The 13,794-nt window shown below is 45.9% G+C and overlaps 1 protein-coding gene across 1 annotated transcript in view; it reads left to right on the plus strand.

Annotated features, from left to right (window-relative positions):
* Positions 1–1,102: 1,102 nt before the first annotated feature.
* LOC308574525 (glyoxylate/hydroxypyruvate reductase B-like) overlaps positions 1,103–13,794 on the plus strand; it is a gene marked incomplete at its 3' end in the record, with an annotated part of 35,527 nt that continues 22,835 nt past the window's right edge. The window contains 1 exon segment of the mRNA XM_081172418.1: positions 1,103–1,128.

Here is a 13,794-nt window from a genome sequence, read left to right on the forward strand (position 1 = left end):
GATTTTTTTTCATTGGGCCTAATGAAGATATTACTGTACTGCTGCTTTTGGAGCCTCCACCCTCTTAATGGGCAGACATTACACGCATTTCTTTTATTTTTTAAAATTGCATTCAGCTAATCACTTCCTTTCAAGATCAACGACCAATTTTTGCTTCTCTTGATATCACTTTTAGTGTTCTGCTTCTCCGACCCCTTTTTAAAAATAAAAAATAAATGTGGCCTTTGGGGAGGATCATTCAAATCCTCCCCCCAATAAACTGTAATCTGTTTACTTTCACGAGGGCTATAATTTAAGCTGTAGCCTCAGCAGAAATCCATTCAGTGCCAACTCTTTCATAAAGTGTCATTTAGGCTGAAGATACAATCTCCCTCCCTGGCTTCCATTCTCGCGCAATAGCATGTTTGTAGAATAATCATCATGGCTTCGCTCAAACCGCCAAGGCTTTATTTAGATTCTCTCCCTACCCCCCCTTCCATATTTCTCTCTGCAACATACAAATGCTGCCACAGTAAACAAGTGCTCTTTTTGGAAACCTTTTACTGGTATGTAATTTTCTTTCAAAATGTCATAATAAAGCATTGCTCTTTGTTGCTAAGGAAAAAATATGCAGCCTATATTATTATTTTTTTAATAGGAAAAAGCCAGGAAATTCAACTAAATAGAACATCGGGTGCAATTGGGGGAGCATGCAGGCATGAATGGTTGATGGCACTACAAATGACAAATACTTGGTGGGCTCGATTCCTTCTACTAAGAGTCTCCAATCCATTCGCTTTTTGCTTTGCTATTGAAAACATCCACATGAAAGTTGTATTCCTGCTGCTTAACTCTCGCTGGGTGAGCAGGATTGCTACTGTGCAGAGCTATTTGAAGGATGTGAGCTCAGAAGTGAAACACTTTTTTGCACGGCCATGCACATCGTGGCTCGTCCCAGAGAAACCATTTGTTCCACCAAGGGACAGAGGTTAATTTTGGATTTGAACACAACACAATGGAATGAAAGCTACTTTTAAAAAATTAAATAGCTAAGATAAAGCTACAGAACATTACATTTATGCCCACATCCCTCCTGTTTGTCAGAAAACCTCATGATCTACAATGGATGCACTTCTGAAGCTGGGGCTGGTCGGTACACAACATTTTCTATATCTATTCTTTGTGTTGTTATTTGGGTTATACTTCAGAGATCTTTACAATGGCTATACATTTTTGCAAGGGTGAAGGACTACCTAGGGCCTGGCATGCAGCCAACACAGATAACTCTTAAATCCATCCATATAATCTGTAGCAGATTGTGATCCCCTTCTAAGGGTTTATCTTGAAGATTAAAATTCCCAAGCTGCATCATCTCAGCCTGCAACTAACTTTTAGAAAATAATATTGTATATAATAACAATACAATATAGAAAAGCAGAATTAAAGGCCCCATGACCCGCAGGATCTCTAGGCATGAGAGGAACATTGCTGTATGCCACCTAGGTAATGGTAAAGGGACCCCTGACCATTAGGTCAGTTGTGACCGACTCTGGGATTGCGGCACTCATCTCACTTTATTGGCCGAGAGAGGCGGTGTACAGTTTCTGGGTCATGTGGCCAGCATGACTAAGCCACTTCTGGTGAACGAGAGCAGCGCACGGAAACGCCGTTTACCTTTCCGCCGGAGCAGTACCTATTTATCTACTTGCACTTTGATGTGCTTTCAAACTGCTAGGTTGGCAGGAGCAGGGACTGAGCAATGGGAGCTCACCCCGTCACGGGGATTCGAACCGCTGACCTTCTGATCGGCAAGTCCTAGGCTCTGTGGTTTAACCCACAGCGCCATCCACGTCCCCGTATGCCACCTAAAATTCCTCAAAATCGCAATGATCTACTGCACTGCACTTGCCCGATAGCAAATGTTGGAAATGTAAAGAAACTGAAGGTACATTCTTTCACCTTTGATGGACGTGCCCAAAGATTAAGGCTTTCTGGGAAATGATATATAATGAACTGAAAAAGGTATTTAAATATACCTTCCCGAAGAAACCAGAGCCTTCCTCTTGGGCATGGTCGGCCAATTGGTGCCAAAGAAAGACAGAACATTTTTTATGTACGCAACAACGGCAGCAAGAATACTTATTGCAAAGTATTGGAAGACACAAGATTTACCCACCTTGGAAGAATGGCAGATGAAGGTGATAGACTACATGGGACTGGCAGAAATGACCGGCAGAATCCGAAACCAGGGAAGAGAGACGGTGGAAGACGATTGGAAGAAATTTAAGGACTATCTTGGGAAATATTATAAAATTAGTGAATGTTAAATTGATGTTGGATAGAATTTAAGTGGTTACCAGCTGTAATGATTAAGATAATTGGGGGGGGGGGAGAAAGAAAGGTGTAAAATTAAGTGAAAATTAAGGGTGAGGATTTGCTGAATGAATAATTTGAATTGGAATACAAAAAGGGGAGGTATGAGGAGGTCCGAGAAATAAGTTAAAAGAAAATAAGTGAATGAAATTATACATGTTGTTAATTTTTGTATTTTTGTTTTTTGTCTTTTTTGTATAATTTTTGAAAAGTTAATAAATATATATTAAAAAATAAATAAAATAAATAAAATTCCTCAAAATTGCAATGATCTTCTACTCATGCATTCTCTAGTGGTTGCTCAATACATTTTGCTGCCTAGTGCAGCGCTCAAATGGCAGTCCCTCTGTTTGAACTTTTAAAAGCCTTTCTGCATTATGCTGAGAAATCAGTTCCTGCTTCTACCAACCCTCTTTTAATGGTGCCTTCTGAATCAGGATGCTTCATTCTGTTGATTGGCAAGGCAGGCTCTGATGTTGGCCATGCCTCTGATGCCCATGAGTAGGTCCTTGGCCATCCCAGCTCTGCCCTTCCCTGCTCTCAGAAATAACACAATTGAGGGTTTCTGCTGGCTCCCGGAGGTGAGAATACTTCTAACTGCTGTTGCTTTTTGTTGGGCACAACAGGGACCTCTGCAGCGGCGAAGTCCTGCCGCTGGTGGAGTTCATCAGAGGTCAGTGCATCCAAACCCCCTATAGCATGGTGGATCAGGGCCTTGGATTGCTCTGTTAGAGACAGAGCTGCCAATTGAGGTTCAAATCATGCCTCTACGGTGAACTCACTAGATGCCCTGCGACAAGCTGTTATCTGAGCCTTAGGCCGCCACTCCACTTCTGCACTAAGGTGATAATAACACTGCTCTACCTTACAGGGTTGTTGTAAGCGTGACAGTGCAAGGTAGCGTATGTGAAGTGCTTTGAGAACTCAGAAGAGCTGTCTAAACACTAAGCGTTGTTGTTATGTTGTCAAACAACGTGCTGCTTCGAATCCACTGCCTAGTAGGCAAGGTGGGCCGTTCCAATAAAGGGTTCAGACAATCTATGTGATAATTTGTGCTACATGAAAGCTGTACTGTATGTATTCCTCCTGCCTTCTCATTCACACACATTCTGGATCCTTGTGCAGTGCCTCTCTTTTATCTCAAATCAGCAAGCTTAAGATCTGGCAGTCAGTCAACTTAATCAATCCAAACAGCCTTCATTTATCATGAGATCCACACGCTGCTTACACAAGAAAGTTCAAACAAGATGTTGAAGCTTTTGAATGATACAGAATCTCAGCTTGAAGGAAGGAAAGTTAATGGAGATGCTGCAGTTCAATCTGTCTGTGGTAATTCAGTCAGTCATGGATGGAACCTTAACTGCTTTGTGGTTTCTTCAGCACTCTCAATAGCCCCTCCACACATATAGAAGCAAGGCAGAAAGGAATTCCAGGGACTGTATTCAACCAAACCATTGTGCTAGCAGAAACCCAGTGCAATGATGCCCACTAGTGAAATGGGACGTTCACCCTCTCCTCCTCCTCCACTGTGCCCCCCAATCTGGGAATTATGGGAGTTGCAGCCCCAAAACATCTGGAGGATATCAGCTTGGCAAAATCTACTATAAACTGCTGTCAATGGTTGCAACAATCTTGCAAGCTAGGCAGAATCTGCATATTCCAGAAGAGGCACTTGAATTGAGATCTGCCTATTCTGGATGTGGCATTGAGGTTGGATTGTGTTAGCAGAGCTGGATACCAACACCGATCTATTTGTTTGTGGCGATCACACAGGGTCCCTGGATGTTTCACCATCTATTGATCCCTGTGCCACCACTTTATTTCTCGCTGCCTCCACCCAGGCCCTACCTGGGACAATACTGAGTCCAGTCAGGGTTAAATTGGAACATAAACTTCTGTTTATTTATTGCACTTTAACAAGCATGTGGTTTCATAAACGGTATCAGTCAATTACATTCATGGGGTGCCTATCCAGACCTATAACTTCCGCTACCTGCTCTCACTCACTAAACCACCTCTCAGATATTTACTTGTCTTCCCAGCCCCTAACTGTTCCTGACTCAGCCTATTACGTTACGCTAACTCAGCCTTCCCACAAACTCTATCCCAATTCACTCCCACTCCAACCAACCACCCAACTCCCAACAATCTCCCCCCTTTGCCCCTCCCAGAGCTGGTTTTATAGTCCCTCTGACTCCACCCCCTGGGTCCTGATTGGGTCACCTGTTTAACTATTTCACCTCCAGCACTCTCGTATGTTAACGTCACAATGTTCGGCCAGCAAAATGAATTGACCAGATCCTTTATCCCAGCCGTGGTCACTGGGGAGGGAAAGGGAGGCCGAGCCCTCTTTCTCTAAATTGACTGTGAAGTGAAGAAGGGGGAGCTTTTTGACAGGCACATGCTGATTTGTTTTCTCTGCAGCTAATACCCCCTACTCATCCATCAGGCAGCCACAGGAAGTGGTAAGTCACTGACCACTACTCCAGCAATGTGGACACCAGATCACCCTTGGCTAATCATCTAAGGCACCACATGTCAGAGGTGGATGTGGCCAAAAGTGGGTGTAGCCTTCCCAACACTCCCACAGGCACAGAGAAGACCCCCCCATCTTTACAGATCAGCTGAGGAGAGAGGTTATTGCCCCCATCTCAGAGTGAGGGTGAATTGCATCTGCATTAGGGTGCTGTGCTGTGTTGAGATGTTTACATTTCTCCACCAGCCCCAGTGCTGCATGTAGTTTAATTCCCCACTTCCTTGTCACCACCAAAATCAGTGGATTTTAGTGGGCCAGAAAAAATTGCTTGGGAAGTCAGATTAGGCCTCTGGGCGGAGGGCTCATACCCTCCAACATTTCTCTGGTGAAAATAGAGACATCCTATTTGATCATCTCCTGCCAACCTAGCAGTTCGAAAGCACGTCAAAGTGCAAGTAGATAAATAGGTACCGCTCCGGCGGGAAGGTAAATGGCGTTTCCGTGCGCTGTTCTGGTTCACCAGAAGCGGCTTAGTCATGCTGGCCACATGACCCGGAAGCTGTACCCCGGCTCCCTTGGCCAATAAAGCGAGATGAGCGTCGCAACCCCAGAGTCTGCCACAACTGGACCTAATGGTCAGGGGTCCCTTTACCTTTATTTGATCATCATCATGATACTATTTATACCCCACCCATTTGACTGGGTTGCCCCAGCAACTCTGGGTGACTTCCCACATATAGAAACATAATTAAACATTTAAAAACTTCCCCATACAGCACTGCCTTTAGATGGCTTGGGAGGCAGATAACTCCATAACCTCCAACATTTCTCCAATAAAAATAGGGACGTCCTACCATACCCTGCAACATTTGTCTGATGAAAATAGGGGCTACCTGAGGAAATAGGGACATTCTGGGGACAAATCAGAAACTTGGATGGCTTCTGTCAGTCTGGGATTGTCCCTGGAAAATAGGGACACTTGGAGGGTCTGAGGGTTAACAACCCCTAGTAGCTGCATTAACTGGCTGGCAGAAACTCCCCAGGTTTTCAGACAGAAGTCTTCTTCAGCCCTACTGGGCGATGCTAGAGACTGAAGATATTTTGCACGCAAAATATGCACTCCCTACTGCTAAGGCAAGAGTCCTTCCCTGACGTAAATGTGTGGAAAGGTACAAGAGAGAGCATCTGTTCCATTGCACTCCAGGCCCTACCAGTAGAGTCATTCCATCACTGTTGGATGGCTGGTTTCCTCCAAATGGGGAGGAGCTGTGTTGCCGTCCCCTCGCTTTGATCATGCCAATTAAGATAAGAAAGAACTCAGTGCATTCTCTTTAAGAAAGCAATGGATTTTGGAAAGGGCATTTTGGAGCTAAAAGTTCAGAAATAATAAGAGAAGGTGCTTTGAGATATCTGAGGCATGCTTAATTATTCCTGAGGGAGCTTATTTGTTCTGATTGCCAGCAGCCTATGTTTCTGTTTTTAACTTGAAATGGAAATAAAGGAGAGAAGTTTCAAGGGGGTGGAGGGAAGAACGCAGAAGGAATAATCTCAGAAGGCAGGGGACAAATGTCTTGACACTGTCAGTTTGAGTTTCTATCAGTTTCTCATTTTTCTAATCCAAAATCTAGTTCACCACATTTCCACATCAGTTTACAATTTGAAAATTGCACGAGCAATGCATTTTTATATGCTATTTCCATATGCAATATGCGTATGCAATATGATAGCCTCACTTACCGTAACATACAAGCTTTGGGTCAAAAACTGCATTGGACAATTCAGAGAAGGGCAAATTTCCAAGGAAAGCTGGAGTTTGACATATATAAAGTTTGGGGCAGTGTTAATTGTGTGGGCCTAATACGTGCGCAATGCAAAGGCATCATTAAAGACATTAAAGACAGACCACCTGTTCCTGGCCATTCTATGATTGCAGTAATCCCGACACTGATGTAGGGAGTGGCATTGTAGTGACAGTCCTTGCTATGGGGCCTTCTGATGCATGTGTGCAACATGCTTATGCACTACAGGCACAACATGTATGATGAGGCAGGGCCCCACATCACAAAGAGAGGTGCCTACAAGTGTGAAAGCGTTTGCACCTAGGCACCTTGCAGATATGCACTGCAATGTACACAGGGTGGTGGTGAAGCCTGGAACTGCCCCCTGCCTTATGCACAGAGCCCCAACCACACTTGTGTAAGTAGTTTGCCTGCAGTGTTTCAATTCAAAGATCAGATGTACTCACTGGTGGAGGAACGGGAGTGCAGAGGGAGCGGACCGCCCCCAGCACCACTATTCCGGTAGGGTGCCATCGTGGCGGCCCCCCCCCGACATGCGCGCGCACTCCCCTGGGTGCTGGGCACCACGCCTTTGCGGGCAGTGCATCACGCTCCCTCAAATGTGCACCATGCCCCTGCGGGTGGCGTGCCATTCCCCAGGATGCATACCATGCCCCTCGGGGCGCATGTCATGCTCCCCCCAGGGCACCAGCCATGCCCCCGCCTGGTCTCCGCCCCTGGTAGTGGAGCATGCAGCTTCGCCACTGCATGTACTGTACAGTGGTACCTTGGGTTACAGACGCTTCAGGTTACATACGCTTCAGGTTACAGACTCCGCTAACCCAGAAATAGTACCTCAGGTTAAGAACTTTGCTTCAGGATGAGAACAGAAATCGTGCTCCGGTGGTGCAGCAGCAGCAGGAGGCCCCATTAGCTAAAGTGGTGCTTCAGGTTAAGAACTGTTTCAGGTTAGGAACGGACCTCCGAAACGAATTAAGTTCTTAACCCGAGGTACCACTGTATATGACACAAGCACTATAGCAGGAATGGTCAGTGCCAAAAACCCTACTCAGAAATGTCATTCATGTGTTCTCAATAGCCATGACCCTGATATCTTGTGAGCCAGCCAGCCCAACATACTGGCATCCGAGTGAACTGGCAGGATGGAGCCTCCATGTGTGCAGCTATATGTGCAGATACCTAGGGTGGGGCTAGTTTGAACACATGACATAGGGGGTGTGACTAATTGCTGCAGGCGTATTACCCCTTCATATGCTAAGGAAACACTTGAGATTGCTTCTGAACAGGGTGACAATTTCCCTGGTTGCACTACAATGCTAGCTTTGCATTCTCCCCCACTCCTCCTCATTTTTGGCAGTTCCTTGCTGTCTCACTAATCAAAATGGAAAAGTAAATATAAATCATTCTCTTTCCCCCCAAATGAGTTCTAATAGATTATAATAAAGACATTTGTACTTGAGATAGCATTGCTACACCCATTCATTACAGAATATTATTACTCCTGGGTTATGTCTTAACACCAGGTAATCAATAGTTGACAGTACGGGGTAATCTGCACTGAAGTGTTCTATTAATTAAGCGCCCTGACGCGATAGATGACATTCCCCATTTCCTGTAATTTTCGTGATGAATTTGCTCTAATTATTCATTGATAATATCTGGTCTTGGATGCCAACTATCAATCCCTCCCTTTTGGCACAAGCTTTTCTATTTCTCTGCCATGCTATTGATTTTCCATTGTTGATGCAATTATAATGCAGCCTCCTGGGATATTTACCATGTCCCCCTGACATCTTTATATTTTGCACTTTTCAGTGAATAAAACCAGGATTAAATAAACCTCCGGCTCTTAGCAGTTCAATCTATAGTAACTCACTAGCAGCCAGATGTAATTTGTGACAACAGGAACCTTCAGAGAGGTAAAGGATTGGGCAGTAAACTAACTTCACCTCACTTCTTTGCCTTCTCCCCTGGAATTCTGTCCGGCAGGAGAAAGGAACCCTCACCCAGTAGCAGGTGACATTCTGGAAAGGGCTGCAGGTTGTATTTTCTTGCCCAGTGCAAAGTGAAGGATGAAGGGAGCATTTCAGTGCCTGCCTCCTCCTCCTAAGTAAGGCTTCCCACCTTGTTTTCACCCCTTCTCCTTTTTTCTCTGCTATCACCCCACCCCTTGTTTCCATGCCCAGAGTCTTCCCTGCCTCCAATAGCTTTGCTTTATCCTCTGCCCTGAGGCTGCTTCAGCCCTCTCATCCTGCCTCTCAAGATTTGGCCCATCCAAGTCATCTTTGTTTGTTTTTAATTTTTTTTAAAATTACATTTTCTCTTTTACCATTTCAGATAAACGTTTTACATACTTAAGATATCAATGACTTCCCTTCTTCTCTTTCCATGGTTCATTTTACATATTTTATATGCCTGTACATTTTACAAGACCTGTACCAATTTGTTTTCCATTATTACATCCATCAAAACTTATTTATACTGATGAATTTATCTTAATGCTGCCAGTGTTTTCAGCTTTACACAATTATTTTCCATATATTTAATAAACATTTTCCAATCTTCTTCGAACGTATGTTCTTCTTGTTCTCTTATTCTGTATGTTAAGTCTGCAAGTTGTGCATATTCTGTCAACTTAAGTTGCCATTTTTCTGTGGTTGGGATCTCGCTCACTTTCCATTTTTGGGCTTACAAAACATGGGCAACGTGTTATTGCACACATAAATAACCTTTTCTGACACCTGGGAATTTCACTCTGAATTATCCCCATCCAAGTCATCTTTGGGTCAGTCCAAAGGAGAAAGAATGCAAAAACTGTCACCCCACATTACTATCTCGTGAAAGACTAATTTTCCATTAATCCGAGTGATTCTGTTTTACTTATTTTGCATGTAAAGTGACTTCAGTTTCTCATCGATCTCAGGCTATTTTTATTATCCTCAAAACTATTTATTATTGCTCATTGCTTGTGTGTCTGATGGCTGCCCATCTCACAGACCCACAAAGGCTTACCTTAAGCAACACACAGCTGTTGGCTCTGTTTGCAACTCAGGGGAGTTGCATCTCCTTAGCATCTCCCCTACCTGCCACCAGCTGAACCATCCTTGAATTATGAGGTTTCTACCACAGCTCCCTGCCACACCTCTCTCCATCTTCCATGCAGGCAAATTGTCACAATTCAGGAACACACTGGAGCCAGGCAGAAAGACTCGAGGAGGCTGCAGAGGCTGATAAGGGGTGTGGAATGGGAAGTGGAGTTATTACATGGGCTGCTGGGGAGAGTCCTGAGAGTCAGATAAAGAGGCTTGCATACCCTCCAACATTTCTCCAATGAAAATAGGGATGTCCTAGTCAATAACAGGTGCTGGAGGAAACTCTTGAGAGTCCCATGGACTGCAAGAAGATCAAACCTATCCATTCTTAAGGAAATCAGCCCTGAGTGCTCACTGGAAGGACAGATCCTGAAGCTGAGGCTCCAATACTTTGGCCACCTCATGAGAAGAGAAGACTCCCTGGAAAAGACCCTGAATTGGGAAAGATGGAGGGCACAAGGAGAAGGGGACGACAGAGGACAAGATGGTTGTACAGTGTTCTCGAAGCTATCAGCATGAGTTTGACCAAACTGAGGGAGGCAGTGGAAGACAGGAGTGCCTGGCATGCTCTGGTCCATGGGGTCACGAAGAGTCAGACACGACTAAATGACTAAACAACAACAATTTAATAATAATAATAATAGTAATAATAGTAATAATAATGTTATTATTTTTGCCCCAGCAGCTCTGGGCGGCTTTCAACATAAATAAAACATAATAAAACATTGAATATTTTTTAAAAAGCTTCCCTATGCAGGCTGCCTTCAGATGGCTCAGGGACCATACCCTGTGTTGAAAATAGAGACATCCTAAGGAAAAGTGGGACATTCTGGGATCAAATCAAAACTGATGGCTTCTGCAAATCCGGGACTGTCCCTGGAAAATAGGGACACTTGGGGGGGGGGGGGTCTGGGTTTGGTGGTCCTCATTTGTCCCCAAGGTCTGAGGTTCCCCACCACTGTGCTAGGACAACCAAACAACCCAAACATTTCCAAAGGCTTTATGGCCAACTATGCATTTAGAACCAATAGATGAAGCAATAGGTGCTTTAATTCTTTCTCCACTGGAATGTTCAGGTAGGCTGAATACATACATTCAAAGCACATTTTAATTCCCCCCCACCCTAATAATCCCAGGAATTGTAGTTTGTTAACATTGATAGGAGCTGTAGCTTTGTGAGAGATAAATTACAGTTCCTAGGATTCAGGGGGGGGGTGTACTCTAAATGTACGGCGTTTATGTAGCCATTGTCTCCGCTGAAAGGCCTAAGCCTGTTCTCAGATCTGAAGAATTACTCAATCTCTGTGTCTAGACCTTTCTGTAGTTATCAGCAAGAAATGAAAGACATTAGACAGACACCCCAAATATATGATATCTATCTATCTGTCTATCTATCTATCTATCTATCCATTTTCGAATGAGATAGATAGCCAGATACTCTCAAATCTTTGTAATGATGGCAACCCATTCTGAGCAGCCCTTGAACGCTGCTGGTGAGACAATTCATCACCATTACAAAAAGAATGAATTAGTTTGAGGGCCAATTCAAATTGTCTATTGAGGTTTAGTACAGTTGCAATAACAGGGTTTTCTTTTTCCAGCCTTGTGGAGCGAAATGTTCCCTTCATCTTTCACTTTGCATGAGGCAAGAAAATATATTATTCCTTGAGTGCTTATAGGACACATTTTCAGTCAGCGGAATCAAGCTCCTATTAAAAGGGCCTTTTCTGTAGTGGCTCCCCATCTTTGGGACACCCTCACCAAGGACTCATCTATTGCCTTTCCAGTGCCAGGCTAAGACATTTTTGTTTAATACACAAGCATTTGCACACTGTTCCCTGTCTTTTGCTTGCTCAGTTGATAGTTTTTAGCTGCTTGGTATTTTATACTGATTGCTTACAATAATGTTAAGGTGGCAGATATGCTTGATAGAACATTTAGTGGGAACACTTTTAGTTATCATTGTAGTATTTATTTATTTTTAAAGTTTACTGTGTAAGTTGCCTTGAGAACTTAAGGAATAAGGTAGGTCGTGAATGAAATAATACTAATAATACTGATAATATTAAGTTGTATTCAATGTAGCCCTAAGCAGGTAATTCTGTCAGGACAGAATGATCTCGATCTCTCTCCTTCCACTATGTACTACCTAGAGCAGTGTTTCCCAACCACTGTTCCGTGGCACACTAGTGTGCCGCGAGATGTTGCCTGGTGTGCCGCGGGAAAAATTAAAAAATTCGAAAGATTTTTTTTTAAGTCAAATTTTCGATTGGGGCGCCGTCACTAGATGACCCCTGGGGTTCCCTCCCTCCCTCCCGCTCTGCGCCTCCCTCCTCCTCCTCCTCCGGGGAGGCCCTTCCTGGCTCTCGGCCAAGGCTTGGTGGCTGCCACTCACTCACTCGCTCGCCCACCCGTCCCTCCATCCCTGCACCCGGCCTCTCCCCCTCCGTCCCCGGCGCGGGGGCTGCCGGGATCCATAGTCCCCTCGCCCTTGGGCTCCGTGCCTGCGCGGGGTGCGCGAACTACGTTTCCCAGCGTGGCCTGGCGTTTTGTTTGAAGCGCTCTTCTCCCGGCCATGGAATGAGCGCAGCGGCGGCGGCCGGGCGGGCAGGGGCTCTTCCGCGCAGACCCCGCGCAGCCTGCCTGCGCCCCCACGGAGATCGGGCGGCAGGATGGAGCCCGGGGATCCCCACGGAGGCGGAGCGGCGGAGGCGGAGGCTGCCCCCCAGGTAGGGCTGCGTCGGGGGGGTTTTATTTTTGCAATGCTGCATCCGTGCCGGAGGGGACGCATCGGACAGCGGGGAGACCCCTTGGCGTGCGTGCAAGGCAATGCATGCGTGCAGGCGTTGCATGGAGTGCAGTGCAATGCAATGGCAACGCGGCGCCCTGCATGCATGCATGCAACTTCCACCGGCGCTCCGGACTTGGCAGGTGAGGGGGGTCCCCAGTGGGCAGCAGAGAGAGCCGGGAGGGCAAAGGGGAGCCGGGGGGAGCAGCACTGCTCCCCGAGCCGAGCCCGGGGGGAAACTTTGGCGTCGTTGCGCCAGGTGTTGGAAGCGGAGGCTGGCGGGGGCCCCTCACCTGCAAAACCTGGTCGCCTCTCATATATTTCGTGCATTGCATTCATCGCCCGCTTTCTCCTCCAAGGAGCTCCCGGGGGCGCGCGTGGTTCTCTCCGTGTTATCCTCGCAACAACAGCCCTGCCAGGTGAGTCAGGCGAGTGGCCCAAGGGAGCACCCAGGGATTGTCCTGGCCAGGTGGGGTGATTTGAACCCTGCTCTCTGCCCGGTCTTCGTCCTCATTTAGCCCCCACATGTGCATGACTGTGCATGACTGAGGTTTTCCCCCCTCGTCTTGGCTATGGTGTGAGTCTGTGCTGTTAATTAATGGGGTTCTGCCTTCGGAGAAGATGAGCCAGCCCTCAAGGAGGTGATTATGTAATTTGCTAGCAATTCATGTCCCTCCCGGCGTGACGCTGCGCGCTGACGTCACGGGGCTGTAATGGTGGTGTGCCTCGAGATTTTTTTCATGAAACAAGTGTGCCTTTGCCCAAAAAAGGTTGGGAAGCACTGACCTAGAGGGTGTCAGGAGATGTTGTAGGGGGAAGAAAGGGGAGAAATTCCCTTGCATTAGCACAAAAGTGTGGTTGAATAGCACCCAATAATAATGATTAGAGTAGACCTGCCCAGACCACTCCAATACCATCTGACTGGGTTGCCCCCGCCACTCTTGGAAGCTTCCAACATATAAAAAAATGTAATAAAACATTAAACATTAAAAAAACTTCCCCATACAGTGGTACCTTGGGTTAAGTACTTAATTCATTCCAGAGGTCTGTTCTTAACCTGAAACTGTTCTTAACCTGAAGCACCACTTTAGCTAATGGGGCCTCCTGCTGCTGCCATGCCGCCGGAGCACGATTTCTGTTCTCATCCCGAAGCAAAGTTCTTAACCCGAGGTACTATTTCTGGGTTAGCGGAGTCTGTAACCTGAAGCGTATGTAACCTGAACCGTATGTAACCTGAGGTACCACAGTAGCTGCCATCTTCACCCTCCCCAAAATGCCTTTGGGCCT

Source organism: Podarcis bocagei (assembly GCF_964188305.1).
Source record: "Podarcis bocagei genome assembly, chromosome: 15".
NCBI classification, from domain to species: Eukaryota; Metazoa; Chordata; class Lepidosauria; order Squamata; family Lacertidae; genus Podarcis; species Podarcis bocagei.